We start from the raw sequence: 17,941 nt of genomic DNA, 5'->3' as shown, positions 1-17,941 counted from the left end.
AAACCCGAAACCCCAACAAGCAAAGCAACCAGGTCCAAGTAGCCACCAAAATCAGGAAGATCTCTTGGAGCAGGACCTTTTAGAGACCAAATGCCCGTGCCCTGCCCCACCCTTTACCCTAGACAGGGGAGGAGGGAAGCATTCTCATTGGGTGGTTGGGCAGAGGGGGGAGGATCCTGTGAAAAAATGACCTTGGGCACATTAAGAGGGGGAGGAGAGCTACACCAGAGTCCCTCTGGCTTTCTTGCTTTCTTGCTTTCTTTCTTCTTTTTTTTTGCTTCCAAGGTAGAGTTGTGGTAAGGGCTAGGCAATGGGAGTTAAGTGACTTGCCCAGCTTCACACAGGCAGGGAAGTGTCTGAGGCCAGATTTGAACCCAGGACCTCCCATCTCTAGGCCTGCCTCTCAATCCACTGAGCTGCCTAGCTGACCCCCCCCCCCCCTGGCTTTCTAGTAAGGAACTTTGGCATCTGGCACGTGTGCCACAGGTTCACCATCATGGCCTTAGAGCACTACTTTCGAACAGAATGGCACCACCCGTATCTGAGTTAAATTTTCCCTGTCCTCCCCTTCCTCTTTATTTGGCCATAAAGCTTTGCATTGAACTGACTCCTATTGTTCTACCCATTCTATCTCATTAAAGAGTTGTCTTCCCCAAGGAAGGGCCTTCCTTTAAACATAAACTAATCTGGCAGGGAGGTGGCTCAGTGGATTGAGAACCTGGCCTAGAGTTTGGAGGTCCTGGGTTCAAATCTAACCTCAGACTCTTCCTAGCTGAGTCACTTAAATTTAGTTCTTTCCAATCTCTAAGAACCATACTAAATTAGAAGGTATGGGTTTTTTAAGGGGAAAAAAAAACTATAATTGCCTGGAACCTAGAGTGGCTTGGAATGGCCTAGTGTTATTTAGATTTGATTGTCTTCTTTTAAATTCAGTCCTCAGCTCTTAGAAAAAGGCTACTATTCACAGTTCATTCAGAGTCTTTATCTGTGGTTGATATTTCTTTACTTTAGCATTCTGGGAAAGAATCAAGTCATTTTATTCCATTGGGATAACTAGGTGGTACAGTGGATAGAGCTTTGGTCTTGGAATCTTGGAGACTCCTGTTTAAATTCAGCCTCAAATACTTAGTAGTTGTATGACCCTGGACAAGTCACTTACCTTCTGTCTGCCTCAGTTTCCTCATTTGTAAAATGGAGATAATAATAGCACCTATTTCTCAGGGTTGTTATAAGGATCAAATGAGATAATGCTTATAAAGTGCTTGGAACAGTTCTTGGCATATAATAAGCACCATAAATGCTAGCTATTATCCTTATTCTATGTCCCAACATTCTGAGTCATTTATTAACAAGTACAGTGGCTCCCCCTACTCCTCTATGCATGGTGGGAAGTCTGAGGAAAAGAAGCCTAGGGACAAATTTGTTCCTGGAGTCAGTGTACACAGTGATGAGCAACAGAGGTAAATCCAGAGACAACCTTCATGAATATGGATTTTGTCAACCAAAAGATTTCACTGGCAAGGCTAAAACTGGCTGGACTTAACAACATAATATATTTAGAAGAGTATTTTGTCAGGAACACCCCTCTAAGAGAAATGTTTTCGTATGCTGCTGCCTGAGTCATCCCCTGTTTTGTACTCTTAACACCCATGCCACCTTTTTTTTTTTTTTTAAACCCTACCTTCTGTTTTACTATCAGTTCTAAGACAGAAGAGGAACAAGGGCTAGGCAATTGCAGTTTAGTGACTCACCCAGGGTCACACAGCTGGGAAGTGTCTGAGGTCAGATTTGAACCCAGAACTTCCTAACTCCAGGTCTGGTGTTCTAACTCTCTTATACTGTAGTCATCTCCAGAACTTCCTAGCCCCTAAGGACAGTGCTTCTAAGGCCATTCCAAATAAGAAATTAATCATTTAATAACTATAGAAGAGTGGAATAGGGACTAGAACTGGAATTTTAGCCAGAAAAAGGTCATTTTGCTTTAGAGTCCACCATCAGCCTTTAGAAAATCCAGAAGGGGGATACTGTATCTAGGGGAAAAAATTATATTAATTTTATTTATTTATTTATATTATTATATATTATATTAAAATATAACATTTATTTATTTATTTATATTAAAAATCCTTTGAAAGTATGCTGACTTGCCTACCCTGTTTGCCTCAATTTCCTTATCTGTATCCTTTCTAAAATATGATGTCCATGTATAACCCAGACTAAATTGCTTGCCAGCTCCAGGAGTGGGGAGGGAAGAATTAAGAGAGACAATTTGGATCATGTAACTTGGGAAAACTTATGTGGAAATTTGTTATTAAAATAAAAAATAGTAATAAACTGATAAAAATAAAATGTGATGTCCAGATACTCCAGATGGGATCTGACCAGAAAAAGCTCTGCCCTCATTTTGTTCAGTCATTTCACTTTTATCCAAGTTTTTATTTATTTTTTATATTTTAAATTTTTTTTATTTTGAATATTTTCCCATAGTTACATGTTTCATGTTTTTTCCCCTCTCCCCCAAACCCCCCTAACCCTTCTTAGCCAACACATGATTTTACTGGGTTTTACATGTATCATTGATTAAGACCTAATTCCATATTATTGATAGTTAGACTAGAGTTATCATTTAGTGTCTGCATCTCCAGTAATATCCCCATCAGTCCATGTGTTCAAGTAGTTGTTTTTCTTCTGTGTTTCTCCTCCCACAGTTCTTTCTCTGAATGTGGCTAGTTTTCTTTCTCATGAGTCCTTCAGCCATGCTCTGGATCCTTGCATTGCTGTTAGTAGAGAAGTCCATTATGTTTGATTGTGCCACAGTGTATCAGCCTCTGTGTACAATGTTCTCCTGGATCTGCTCCTTTTGCCCTGCATCAATTCCTGGAGGTCATTCCAGTTCACATGGAATTCCTCCAGTTCTTTATTCCTTTGAGCACAATAGTATTCCATCACCAACAGATACCACAATTTGTTCAGCCATTCCCCAATCGAAGGACATTCTCTCATTTTCAAATTTTTTTGCCGCCACGAAGAGCACGGCTATAAATATTTTTGTACAAGTCTTTTTCCTTATTATCTCTTTGGAGTATAAATCAAGCAGTGCTATGGCTGGGTCAAAAGGTAGATAGTCTTTTAAAGCCCTTTAAGCATAGTTCCAAATTGCCATCCAGAATGGTTGTTGTATCCAAGACTTTGTGATTCCCACTTGGGGTTTTCTTGGTGAAGATACTAAAGTGGTTTAGAGATTTCCATCTCTAACTCATTTTACAGATGAGGAAACTGAGGCAAACAGGGTTATATGACTTGCCCAAGGTCACACTGCTAGTAACTGTCTGAGGCTAGATTTGAATTCAAGTCTGATTCCAGGGTTGGCAGTCTATCTGTGATTAGTGTGGGATAAGATTGAGTGTATAATTCTCGGGGTAATTTTGGAGTGTAAGCCTAATATTTTCAAGCCCTTTCAAGAATTACCATCTTTCCTTAAACTCCTATTCACCCCGTTCCTTCCCTACCCTTTTTTTCCTTTAAGCCTATATCCTACTAATTTTAGAAACCCAGCTATCAATTAGACATTAACATTTCCCCCTTACAATCCCCACCCCCCATTACCTCAGAAACTTTCTCCTTTCTATAAATAAGCCCTTTTACAACTTTTTACTAACATTTCTCTTGCTCCTTTCCCTGCTTAATTTACATTCCATAGGGGTTTGGCACTTGCTTTGAATCCCAAAAGGATGAAAGAGATTTAATTCAGGTTCACAACTTGCAGAAATCCCCTTATCCTGGTACCAAAAATGTCAAAGGATAGGATGTTCTTATGGATGGATACACTTCAACACCTCTGAGGAGATGAATGTGGTGGGAGGGGGATAAGGAGGGTTTGGTGTGGGAAGCCAATAAGAGAATAGATGAAAATGAATCTGAGGCTCCTCTTTTGACCCCTTTTGTGGTCCTTGTGATTTCTTGTTGAAGTGTATTGTGACTTTATTGAAAAGCTTTATGTTCCTATCAAACCTGAATTTAAAGGGTTAACACTTTTAACACAGCAAGGAATGCTGCTGCCTGTTATAGCCAAGGCCAAGATACTCCCCAACTTGGCTTTCTGATAAGAACCTAGTCAAAATTCAGCCTTGGCCTTGGTCTATTCTGAAGCCAATGTTTTGTGTTGTAACTTCTGCGCATCTGCAAAGTTTCGGGGGGCGGGGGCGGGCTGATTCTTTTGTGTGAAATGAGTCTTGAAACATATATAATAAACTCCATGCTCCTGGAGCCAGAGCTGGAAGCATGAAGTAAAAGACATTTCCCTTGTCCTGTCCTTATTTCTTTATCAACTAAACTGTCCTTATCAGAGATGATAAAGAGATCTCCACAGTTTGGGTCTGTATTTAGGAACTATAAATTCAGGGTCTCAAGTTTGATACTTGGGTATTTCTTGAGCTCCCTGGATTGAGAGGTGTCCCTTTTTAGGCAAAAAAGGCAATGAAGCTGCCATTTTGCATCTTCTCTCTGACTCCTGGTTATATTTTTTGTGCTTGAGAGGGGAACTCATTATTAGGACCCCAGAGCGTTTCACACATTAGGAATATTCTAATAACAGTATTGAACTTGAATTTCAGTTTCATGTGTCATATACAGTCAAAACAGTAGCTCAAAGGGGGCAGCTGGGTAGCTCAGTGGAGTGAGAGTCAGGCCTAGAGACAGGAGGTCCTAGGTTCAAACCCGGCCTCAGCCACTTCCCAGCTGTGTGACCCTGGGCAAGTCACTTGACCCCCATTGCCCACCCTTACCAATCTTCCACCTATGAGACAATATACCGAAGTACAAAGGGTTTAAAAAAACAACAACAAAAAACAGTAGCTCACAAACTCCTACAATATATCTACTTTTTCTCTAATCAGCTAGAGGACACAATTCACTATGGATGAAATAACATGATAAGAATATATCCAGTATAACACATGTACAACTCAGATTGAATTTGTTTGTCTGGGAGAGGGGAGGGAAGAAGGGAGGGAGATAACATAAATCATATACTTTTGGAAAATGTATGTGTAAATCTGTCATTAAAATAAATAAATAAATAAATAAACAAACAAACAAACAAATAGATAGATAAATAAATAAATACAGATAAAACTTAAAAAAAAAGAATACATCCAATAGAACAGGGGTCTGCAACCTTTCTGGCCATGAGAGCCATAAACTCCACATTTTTTAAAATGTAACTTCATGAGAGCCGTACAATATGTTTAACATTGGATACAAGTAAATATGTGCATTTTATGTAAGAACAATACTTTTAAAGTACAATAAGTCTCTGAACTATTTTTAATAACATTATTATGTGCTAACCAATGATGAATAAAGTACATTAATGTGACTTCTGGTGCTGCATGGTTTTGCTGATTATTAATCAAAATTATTTTGATTATTAATCAAAAAACAAGACTTAATGTGGCACTATAGTACTGATATAACTGCACACATACATATAAAACTCCTTTACACTAAGAAAATTGCTGAAATAAAGAGAGAAAAATTCAGGGAAGAATAATTTTTCCTCTCCATCTCTCAAGTCAGGCAACAGGAGAAGAAAAAGCTGCCGGCCTGCTGGTTAAGCCATTTGGCCACATAAATTAAGTGGGAGATCAGGAGTCTACAGAAAATAACATGACTTGTGTGCAGGCATTAGTAAGTAGTGGGGGAGGAGGGTACCTTTTCATGGAAAACTAGCCAGGACACATCACACACATTTCCTGGTACAGGTGTTTATCAGTGCTGCCTATTCAATCATTCTGTATCAAATGAAACAACTACTGGGGAGAAATGCTTCTCACTAATGAAGCATATGTAAAGATGTAATCTGACTATAGTTCCCCTTTAAGAGCAGGTAGAAAAGTTAAAAACAATAACAATCCCACAAATGGGGAGTGCAGACCCCATGAATGCACTGAGATAAAGGCATGTAAATCAGAGGCAGAGGGGTAGAGAATGTAGACAAAAGTGATCAATCACTATACAGAACCCCAAGATGTCAATAACAGGTGTGGAAAGAGTAAAAGGAATGCAGAAGGAGGAACACACAGCACACCTACCAAGCTGAACTAAAGACCAGGATTCGTCTCACCCAGCAATATCAATGAGGGAGCCTTCTATCTTAGAAGATAGTAGCAGTACCGAAAGGATCACATGACATATGTAGTGCAAATAGGGTGCATATCAACCCTGCAAAGCCTTGCTGCAGAATTTCTGACAGTTGAGAAGGGTTTAGAATCTTGAGGAAGTTCACTTGACCCTGGAGACTCGTGGAGAGGAGCAGGGTCAATCTGAGCTCTTTCTTTGGATTGAAACCTGGCCTATATTCTGCAGCTTTTCTCTTAAAAATTGTTAGCTTAACTATTCCTTTGAATCTTCCTAACCTCCCTTATTCCCCATCTTCATTTTCCCTGCCTGAATTTCTGTGAGGTTTTGAAAGGAGGGTAGATTGGAGTGTTAGTTTTAAACTTGATATTTTAGATAGTCAAATAGGGCTTACCCTTGTTACAAATTATCTATTGAATCATTATATCCAACTTTCCTAACCCTATTGATTACAAAACCACTTGAGAGCTGAGTTAAGGCAGGTCCTTTCTCAGTTTCACGTTCCTGTCTCCCTCCCCCACCTGAAGCTTTCTCTAGGTGGCTGTTAGGGTTACTTTGTATCCTCTATCCTTTCCAATCAACCCTATAAATCAATAAACCCAGTTTGTCAAGTAATCAAACCTTGGCTAGTTCATTAGTTGATTGATAAAGAGAGGGAGAAAGGAAGAAAGGAATCATATTGTCTCTGAGTCGTGAAGGGAATTGGAGGTGTCCATTTTGGAGGAAGTGTAATCTTAATACTCCCTCTGAACTGTTCCTGTGTAAACCTGAGAAACTGACTAGCATCCCTCTAGTCAGTTTCAAGCCATTCTTGGCTAGCCCTAACCTTTGTCTGTAGAAGTGCCTTTCCTACTTGAAGGGGTCAGTCTGTTTCCCTTTAGTGTCTCTTTCTCAAATCCTATGTCCCAGTCTGTGTCTCTCAGGCTGTAATTGTCTGCCCTTGCAACTCTTTATACCTCTGTGTTTGTACTCCCTAAATCAGCCATTCCCTTACTTCTCCTACCACCTCAGTTTACCACCTTTACCATTATACCTTCCTTATTCACTTTACTGCCTTAGGGATTCACAAACCCCTATCCACAGTATTTTATCCTCTATTCCAACCATACCTCTGCCTTAATTCTCTACTACCTCTAGCTTATTCCCTTAGTTACCTCCAGCCTTTGGTCCCATATCACCCCATTGCCTTAATCCTCTTATTACATCCCTGCTTAAATTCCCTTATTACACGTATCACGTGACACATGCGGTCATGCATAAACTGTTAGTTACTGTGCCACAGTTGACTTTATGGCTCCTGCAGAAAGAGCCATATCTGGCCCTCAAAAGAGCCAGATATGGCTCAAGAGCCATACGTTGCCGATCCCTGCAATAGAACATTTTCCTGTAAATCCAGGGCAGGGTGTACTGTCTCACAAATATACCCATTAAGGGTAAGGAGAGCAAATAAACACAGTGATCATGCATGAGGGCAGTGTGGATGGATGGGGCAGCTCCCACCTAAGGTAATATTTTGCATCGATCTCAATAGGTCTGCTTCTCCCTCTTCCGGACACACACTAGACTTGTTCTTCCCCAGGCATCATGGTAGCAGCATGGGATCTAGGGTTTCCTCTGGACACCCCAAAACTCTAGGAATATTCTCAGCCAAAGAAGACTTACAAAAATCTTTCCTGCTTCCAAAATAAGCATCCAACCCACTTTGGACTTTCCCCTAGACCAGTGGTTCCCAAACATTTTTGGCCTACCGCCCCCTTTCCAGAAAAAAATATTACTTAGCACCCCTGGAAATTAATTTTTTTTTAATTTTAATAGCAATTAATAGGAAAGATAAATGCACTTGTGGCCATCACTGCTCCTCCTGGATCGCTGCAGCACCCACCAGGGGGAGGTGGCGCCCACTTTGGGAATCACTGACCTAGACCTTCAGTTAACATTCTCATTCCTAATTCCCCTTTCTTTTTTGTCCAGTAACAAATGGGCATAAAATCCCCTTACCCCATCTCCTCCTCGAGGAGGCAGTGCCCAATCAAACACCTGTGTCCTAACCCTTCAACATTACTAACAAATTAATAAATTTATCTTTTTATTTTTAAGGCAAGTTTTAGAGTCTTGCATTCTTGCAAAGGGTACCTATCCAGAACCTGGGGTTCACCTCAAGGCCCCTATTAACAGTAAGAGGTTGCTGTTTAGTTTTTGCCTTTAGTTTCTGCCTTGTTGGACCTTCAGACAGCCACCTGTTGTGGCTAGAGCATCTCTAGTAATAGTCACTATCCTCAGCTAACAAAGTCCCCTCAGGCAGAGTACCCCAGGCTAAGACTAGATTTGTACTTTTTTAAAAATTATTTTTAATTTTTCCCTTTTATTTTTTAGAAAAAAATTTTTTGCCCTGGTTACATGATTTATATTCTTACTTTCTCCCCTCCCAACCACTCCCTCCCCGCAACAGCTGATGCGCATTTCCACTGGTTTCTTCATGTGTCATCAATCAAGACCTATTTCCATATTATTGATAGCTGTACTAGGGTGGTCATTTTAGAGTTTACTTCCCAAATCATGTCCGCAATAACCCATGTGTTCAAGCAGTTGTTTTTCTTCTGTGTTTCCCCTCCTGTGGTTCTTCCTCTGAACGTGGGTAGAGTTGTTCTGGGTCATTGCATGCTGCTAGTATAGAAGTCCATTACATTCAATTTTACCACAGTGTATTAGTCTCTGTGTACTAGGATGATGGTGGCTTAGATGGAGCAAATTTTAAAACTTCCACACCAAGATAGAAAACAAAGTGCTTCAAGAAGAAAGAAGACCAAATCTAACAACAGGACAGAGCAGGAGGATCCTACTGCTGGACAGCTCAAGAGGCATGCCAAGAAAAATAGATTTGTACTTTTTGATCCCCTGTACCTAGGGAGAGCCAAGATTTCTGTTATAGATAATTCCCTTGCTTATGATTAGCTACCCTTATATGCCTCCAGTCCTTATTGGCATCTGGCAAATAAATTTGAACCAAGATAAATAAGTGAGTGACTCCTGGAGGCAAAATTGGTGTTCTCTACCCATCTACCCACCTATCCCTGTCTTTAGTGCCTGAATATGTCTGAATAACAGGAAAATCTAATTGTGGGGCAGCTAGGTGGCTCAATGGACTGAGAACCAAGCTTAAAAATGGGACATTGTGGTTTCAAAAATGGTCTCAGACACTTCCTAACTGTGTGATTCTGGGCAAGTCACTTAACCGACATTACCAGCTTTTATTGCTCTTCTGCCTTGTGTAAGGTTTAAATTAATATTTAATACTCCAAGTATTATATTTTATAAAGTTTATTAATAACCACTTGGAATAAAAGAATGAAAAGTTATTATCTAACAAAATAAGACCACAGGAGCCTGCCTTTCAACTCACACCTTCTCCACCAACTGGGATCACAGGAAGAGAGTGTGAGAGGCATGGCTATACAAAATTTATAATCTGCCTATGTCAGCAAGTAATGTGAGAAGGAGAGTAGGGTGCTGGGAATTGTAATTCTGAGGTTCAGACTCCAATCACACATGGTACTGATCCTCTTGTGGGAGAGCCATTTCTAGTTGAGGGGAGCAGTGCTCTCCTAAGGAATTGCCAACAAATCTTTATTAGGAGAGAAGATTGAATGTCCGGGAGACAAAGTATGCAGGTGGAATCTGCCTTCCTTGGGGAGAAGGGGTTCAGGATTTTTATGCCATAAAGCAGCATAGCCTAAGTGACCAGTTGTGAGTTTAAAAGAAAGGTGAAGGGGGGGGGGGAGGGATTCAGTGACATGGCTATGCCAGGTGTCTTGGTATCTGGGATGCGAGCAAAGGTATATTTTGTTTGTAACTTGTCCATATCAATCCTTGCTCAAGCTCTCCTCATAAAAGTGGGTGAAAAGCATAGCTCAGGGAATCTCTTGATGTTTGAGGCGCTCAAGGCCTCATCCTGAAAGTAGGAGAAGTTAATTTCTAGGAGAATTAATTGATTATGCAGTTGTCTCTTTAATTGTTGTTCCTTTAGTTGCACCAGGGTGGGCTTTCTTCCTCTACTTGCATCAGAGATCAGGGACCAAAGAGTTCCTCACTTGTTCTTCCTGGCCTGGAATCCCTCTAGTAGGGTCTCTAGGGGATCCTGCACCCTTAACTCCAATGCTAAGGCTTAATGTAAGGATTACCAAAAACTACACCTAAGTGCTCTGATGCTATATTTTGCTGAGGAAAAAGCCTCTGGCTCCCTTCTGTAGTCAAATAGGATAAACTGATGACTTAGTTATATGGAACCCCCAAATTTACCTTTGTCCATTGGAAACCTGTCTTGGAGAAAGTCCCAGAGTGACCTTTGTCTTAAAATAAACTGTCAGGACCACCTGGTTGGGGGTCCCAGAGGGGTAAAAATGCAGACAGACTCAGGAAGTCTGATGGCAAGCAAGGGACAAGTTTATTGGTCACAGCTAGATATTTATAGAGGGTTGAATCAGGCAGTGGGATTAGATCACTCACAATGGAAGTCAATGATTAACAGGACAGAAACAATGGATTTAAATTGTCTAGGTGGCTCTGAACAGAGTTTTCTGTAGGTGATAATTCAACATGTCAATGTGTGACCCAGCTTCTCACAGATTTCCTGCATCAGTAATTTCTTGGAAGAACATGCAGTTTTTACAAAGTACAGAGGTTAGAAACCTCAGGTGAAGTCATGGGGCTGCCTGACTGACTCTTGCTAGGCTATGGCTTTGATTGTACTCAGGCCCACTCTTACTACTGGGGGCTACACTGAACAATGGACTATTAAGCATCCATTAAGCACCCTGAATAGGAGTGATAGAAATACTCAAACCTCAAGTACCCTTTTTTGTCTTCTTAGCCTCTCTTAAAGCCACTCTCTGATACCCTAGCCTCAGGCTACAGCCTCTTACCCAAGCCAGCTCATAACCAGTGTGTGTGTTTCCTTTCCTTAAGTCCCCACAGTGTCTATAAGACCCCAGGTTCTTTAGTTCATTTGGGATGTTAGACTTTGAAAAAACACAGAACTATTAAATAGTCAGAAAAGCCACTCTTTAATTAAGGAAAAGGGGGAATAGGGCAGATTAGACCACCACTCAGAGCTTGCCACATGCCTTATGCAGAGTCTGAGGATTGAACACTGCTTGCTCTGGTCCCTGACCCCCTAGGAGTGCCACCATGATGACTCCTTGGAACAAAAGAAATTGGGGAACTTATATACCATTTGGGAAGATCCAGATGATTGGCATTATCATACTGACAGAATATAATCAAGCTTGGGAAAGGAATCATAGCCAGAGGCTAAGGTGTAAGGGAAGGGGCTGCTTACAATGGATACTAAAGAATGGTCCCAGCCCAGGGGTGTCTTTCTGAGAAAGGGTCTCTGATACAATGGGGAAGACTACCTAAGACAAAAGACTATTTAGCATTTACCCTGGGGTCCATTATTCAGTCTGTAACTGCTAGCCTGAGATTCCCTTCTGGGTGTATTCTCACAGGAACAGGCTACACAGAACAAGCACAAGCTTTGGGGTCTCCAATTTACAAGCTATTCCTAAAATTTGGAGTTCATCAGATCTCACTAAGCCACAAGTTTGGGCTCTCTAGATTCCACATCGACAGGGAAAATCCTCTTTCAAGGTGCATTTTCCTGGAGACAGTGTTCCCAGTGTTCCCAGAGTCTCAGAGCCGGACTCTGTATGATATCTTGTGCATGACTCCATGTAGTGGCCAGTAGAACATTGTCTCCCTTGTCCTGATTAAAGACTCATTCTTTCTAACTACTTTGGTGGTTCTGTGTTTTTTCGAGTTTGACAAAGGACACCCATGCATTAAATGCCAATAATTTCTGGTTGGATATTTCAAACTGATATTTCAGAGACATTTCAAAGTCAACATTTCCCAAACAAAACTCATTTTTCCTCACAGCCCCACACCCCATCTTGATCCTCAGCCCCACTCCCAAACTTCTCTAATTCTGTGGAAGGCATTATTCTCTCAAGCCTGTATCCTTTGCATCATTCCCTTCTCCTTACTCCCTTACCACTACTCTGTAATAGGTAACCTCTGAGAAGAAGATGGAGACCAGTGCAAGAGGGAATTTTTAGGTATTATATAGATATATATTTAAGGTGTGGCCACCAGGAATCAATAATTTAGATTGATTCCATAATTAAAATAGACCCAAGTCAGGATCGGGTTTAAGGTAGTTTATTTACAATTAGGAAGGGTAGAAGGCAAAGGAAATAGAGAGAGGGAGAGGATAGTCTGAGCCTGCAGAGGCCCAGACAGAGAGAGAGGATTAAAAGGCTAATTAAACTAGATTACACACCACAAGGCCTTAGCAACCAGAGAGGCAAGAAGCCTACTTAAGGTAGAGAGTCTAGAAAATGCCCAGGTAGGCCAAGGAAGTCAGCCTAACTTACCCATATGACCATTCAGAGTGGAAGCAGCCTGAGGTCTCAGCTGAGATCCTTCAGCACCAAGTTCAAAGCAGGAACTGCCCCCAACAGGAAGTAACCAACATACTTGAAGAGAAAGTGTCTCTCATCACTTCCTGTGGGTCCACCTCTAATTCAAATTGACAAATGGCAGCCTCTGCACTGATTCGGACTGCCCAAAGGGTAGTCCCTTGTTCTTGATTTGTTACTTATTGTCATGTGTGGGTAACTCATCTGCCCTCCCCACTAAGGGAGGTGGGGATGACATTATCTTTGATGGCTGGAGTTTTAACTATGAATGAGCTTGAGCTAATTCTATTTACACAATCCTCCCATATGATCATATTGGGTGCCTAGTCACCCCAAGTGATCATTTTACATAATCATCTTATACCCACAAAGTTCTTCTAATTACAATAGTTAGAGATAAGAGGGGAATGGAAGAGAGAAGGCAAAACCAATGTTTTGCTAAGCACATTGACAAGAAACCAATTGGGGGCAGTCCCCTATTGGCATAAAATGTGCATTTAAAGTAGCTGTTCAAACCCCATCAGTCCAATCAGTTGCACCCCAAAGTTCATTCTGGATCTCTTGATGCAACAAACCCCATCAGTTCAATCAATTGTAACCCAAAGTTCATTCTGGATCTCTTGATTCAATGTAGATTCTTCAGGCATCTCTGCAAACAGTTCATTCTCTGGATTAAGGAATCAGCAAGTTTCTTTCCCTGAGAATTTTTTCAAACAAAATCAAAAAATTAAATCTTGGACTTAATAAAAATACAATTAAATCTTGGACTTTATAAAAATACAATCACCCCTGATGTAGGTATTTAAAAAGAAATACCCAGATCAGCTCAGGATACATGGTTGAGTTATGAGGTTGTATGAGTCAATTCAGAAGAAAAAAAAAGTATAAAAAAGAAAATCAAATAGAAGAAAATTTGGAATTTTGGGAAAAAGAAAACATTAACATCAAAATCAGAATCAAAATATCAAAAGCTATGTATATAAAATTTCTGAATGAAAATAAATTCATAACAGGCCCTTGAATTTGGGTCCAATTAATATAATTTCCATCCTACTAGTCTGTAGGTCACAATGCAGTAATACCGCACTTACCCAATTGCAGCCAAGACTACAGGAAGTTGCCATTCTATAAGAGAGAAAAAAGGACCGGATTTATATGCAAGGGAAGTGCCTGTCATTCCCTTCACTCTCAGTAATATATGGGTGAGACAGATGATGGCCAACCTGCAGTACCTGACTGGCAGTGTAGTTCGAAGAGTCCTCCGTCTTAACATATGTTAAGCGTCGCAACTTCAATTCTTACACTGAGTTCAAGTCCTTAGTATTGGCATGGGAGTACCTCAATCCCACCTGTATTTGTATGATCTTTTTGACCTTGTGCTCCTTGGCACTGTGCAGATGTTCTCATCAATCCCATTGGGATTGGTCAGTCGGTCTCCATGACCTTGTGCTTTCTTAGCACTATTAATGGCTCTTGTTTTCCCTTCTCCTGGAATCAGATAGAAGCATTAATCACAGTCCCATAACATTTAACAATACATGGCAGGTNGATGAGTCAGGGAATGCTGAATGAGTAAAAGTATGGAGAAAGTCTCAGTATCAACTTATCTTAGGTACCTGCGGTACCTGACTGGCAGTGTAGTTTGAAGAGTCCTACATCTTAACATATGTTAAGTGTCGCAACTTCGATTCTTACACTGAATTCAAGTCCTTAGTATTGGCGTGGGAGTACCTCAATCCCACCTGTATTTGTATGATCTTTTTGACCTTGTGCTCCTTGGTACTGTGCAGATGTTCTCATCAATCCCATTGGGATTGGTCGGTTGGTCTCCATGACCTTGTGCTTTCTTAGCAGTATTAACGGCTCTTGTGTTCCCTTCTCCTGGAATCAGACAGAAGCATTAATCATAATCCCATAGCATTTAACAATACATGGCAGGGTCCCAAAGTCTAAAGCCTTGTGAGTGAGCAGTAATATTACAGCAAATATATATATATATGTATATATATGTATATACATATATATACATATAAATTATAGCATTGCAAAAAATAAAAAGATTAAGTGATTATATGTACTTAAGTACAAGAAATGAGAAAAGGGGAAAATCAATTATTCTATTAAAAGATAATAGGAAAAGCAATAAGAAAATTAAAAATAAATTCAGGGAAAGAATTAAGAACAACAACAAAAAAAATTACAATGTGATTCCAAAATTAGCATCCATTAGTCTATGAACTGTTATCTCCAATGCAGGTAACAGGAAACAGTCAATCAGTTTCAATAGAAGATGCCCTCTTTACATGTGAGCAGTGAATTCAAGAGTCCTTTTCTCCAATTTTTATAGCTGTTGGGGTAGTTAATAAAATTTCGAATGGGCCTTCCCATGAAGGCTGAGTTGCCCCAGTGCTCTGGAAGTTCTTTATATACACCTTGTCTCCTGGGTTCAGGTCATGAAGTGAAAAGTCTATTGGTCCTGCTTGTACTGCAGTTCCAAATTCATGGAGTTCACAGAGTTTGTGTTGCAATTCCTGTATATAGGAAGCAATAGAAGTATCTCTTCCTAATAGTGATGTATATGCAGGAGAAAAAGGCTTAGCCTGTATAGGGGGATGTCCAAAAAGCATCTCATATGGTGAGATGTGTAGATCTCCCCTGGGCCTGCTTCTAAGATAAAATAGAACTAGAGGGAGAATTTCAGTTTCAGTTTTGAGTGATAGATTGTCAGTTATAGAATTTAGAATTTACCCAGATGGCATGAGCCAAGGGCAAAAGATAGTTGCTATGATCACTATACAAGGCCAGGGGCTGGACCTTTCAGGGGCTCATTTTTGAGAAGGGCTCATGGGTGGTGAAGGGTGGATAGGCCTATAGATCTGCATATCCAGCACCTGTACCTGATTGTCTCATAATATCCATTGACCTATTACTGAACAAGGCTGAGAGATAAACATCAACACCTGCTGTCAAGAAGAATATTACAATCCCTTCCTTTCACTTGGTCTAGACCAGTGATTCCCAAAGTGGGCACTACCACCCCCTGGTGGGTGCTGCAGTGATCCAGGAGAGCAGTGATAGCTACAGGTGCATTTATCTTTCCTATTAATTGCTATTAAAATTAAAAAAAAAATTAATTTCCAGGGGACTAAGTAATATTTTTTTCTGGAAAGGGGGTGGTAGGCCAAAAACGTTTGGGAATCACAGCCCAGGTCTGACCAGGGTCTGGGAGGGAGAGAAGCCTCTCCCCTGCTGCCAACTTGTTACTTATTGATTAGCCTAATCTAACTCCCATAGGTTTAGCATAGCTATCCCCAGTACCACTTTCCTAATCCTGAATCCTATCCCTTTGAATTATAGCATTAAACCCTTTGAAACATAGTTCAAGTGAAGACTGATTTCATTCTGACATGGGCATTGTGCAGAGATGGCAGAGATCCTGTACTCCAGTGATTCCCAAAGTGGGAACTACCACCCCCTGGTGGGTGCTACAGCAATCCAGGAAGGCGGTGATGGCCACAGGTACATTTATCTTTCCTATTAATTGCTATTAAAAATTTAAAAATTAATTTCCAGGGGGCTAAGTAATATTTTTCTGGAAAGGGGGTGATAGGCCAAAAAAGGTTGGGAACCACTACAGTGTACCCCTTAATTTAGGCAGGCTGGGAACAGGGAAATTCCCTTCCCCCTTCCTGTCCTAGTGACTCTGGAGGCAAAGACCATAATCCTTGGACATCCTTTAGGTTAAGACAGACAAAGAGTGGGCCACACCTTGATAGCCTAAGCCCTGAGGATCTCAGGCAGACCTTCACCCTCCAAATGCCTGAGTGCAAGAAGTCATGTCCACACTACTGGAAAAAATATAAAAATCCCAGACATGAGGCACTCAGGGAGCAGCCCCCCATAGTTGCTCCACTCATGCTGTCTTGCTGGCCATTAATCCTATCTTACTAATAAATCTTTCTTTTTACTTTTAAGCTAAGTTTGGAGTCCTCTCATTCTTGAGGAAGGTTTCCTTCCCGAACCCAGGGGTTCACCATTTGCACCCCTATAACAATTCCAAGAGCAAATGAATAATTACTGCCAAAAGGGAAAGGGGATTTTACCAAAATCTCATTTAGTGTTATCCAACGCAATACTAATACTATCCTTATTACAAACATTTATCCTCTAATCCAGGGGTTCCCAAACTTTTTTGGCCTCCTGCCCCCTTTCTAGAAAAAATATTACTTAGCGTCCCCTGTCACATACTATCACGGCCCCCTTACAGTTATTCACTGTCCCCAAATGCACCTGTGGTCATCATCGCTCTCCTGGATTGCTGCAGCACTCACCAGGGGGCGGTGGCACCCACTTTGGGAATCACTGCTCTAACCTAACCCTAAGCCAAGTAGCCAGAGGAGCTGTGTGGAACAATATACAACTTCTCGCTTGGTAACTCTGGCTTGGGCACTGTTTGTGGGGTTGGGTGCTTGGCTGAGCTGAACATTCATAAGCCCTGGTGGTTACCAGCACACCTCGATGGCCACTCGGGCATCCCCATCCTCATTCAGCCTAGACCCATTTACCATCTAGGGATCTTGGGCCAGTTATCAGGCTCATCTTACAGAAGCACCATACCACCCTGTATAACAACTCATATACAATCAGTTGGCTAATATTTCACTTTCTACCTTCCTAATATCTCTCAAGGGTAACCCCTTTACTCCCCCACCTCATTGCCTACACCTAGATTACTGCAAATTCCTCCTAACTCATCTCTCTACCCTCAAGTCTCTCCCTACTCTAATTAATCTTCCACATTGCTGCCAAAGTGATTTTCTTGATTAGTCAATAAATTCCCTATTCAATAAACGCCATGGTCTCTAGAGTAAAATATAAACTCCTCTATTGAGCTTTTAAAGCCTTTTATAGCCCAGCCCCAACCATATCCTTCTAACCTTATTAGTCATGACTGCCCCTTCTGTACTTTGCAATCCAGTCCAATTGCCTTCTCTGTTCCTTTCTTATACATAGGACTCCACCTCCCGTCTCCATTCTTCTACACTGGCAATTTCCAGGCTTAAAACATCTGCCCTCTTCCTCTTCCTCCCCCTCAACTTATAGAGTTTCTCCTTCCTTCAAAACACAGGTCAAGGACCCTTATAATATCAAGCCTTTCCTGATCTCCAAATAACTAGGGCCCTCCCTTCTCTATTTTATAAACGGTGATGACAATAATCTTTTTTTAACTAATATATTTCCAAATTAATTTTCGATATTACACTCTGATGTAAATGATTCTGCCTCCCCACAGTAGGAAACTCTCCCGCTCTGGCATCTACCTTTGC

The sequence above is a fragment of the Gracilinanus agilis genome, chromosome 1, assembly GCF_016433145.1.
Source record: "Gracilinanus agilis isolate LMUSP501 chromosome 1, AgileGrace, whole genome shotgun sequence".
In the NCBI taxonomy this organism is placed as follows: domain Eukaryota; kingdom Metazoa; phylum Chordata; class Mammalia; order Didelphimorphia; family Didelphidae; genus Gracilinanus; species Gracilinanus agilis.
The sequence above is the reverse complement of the archived record's forward strand: the minus strand, read 5'-3'. Positions refer to the sequence as shown.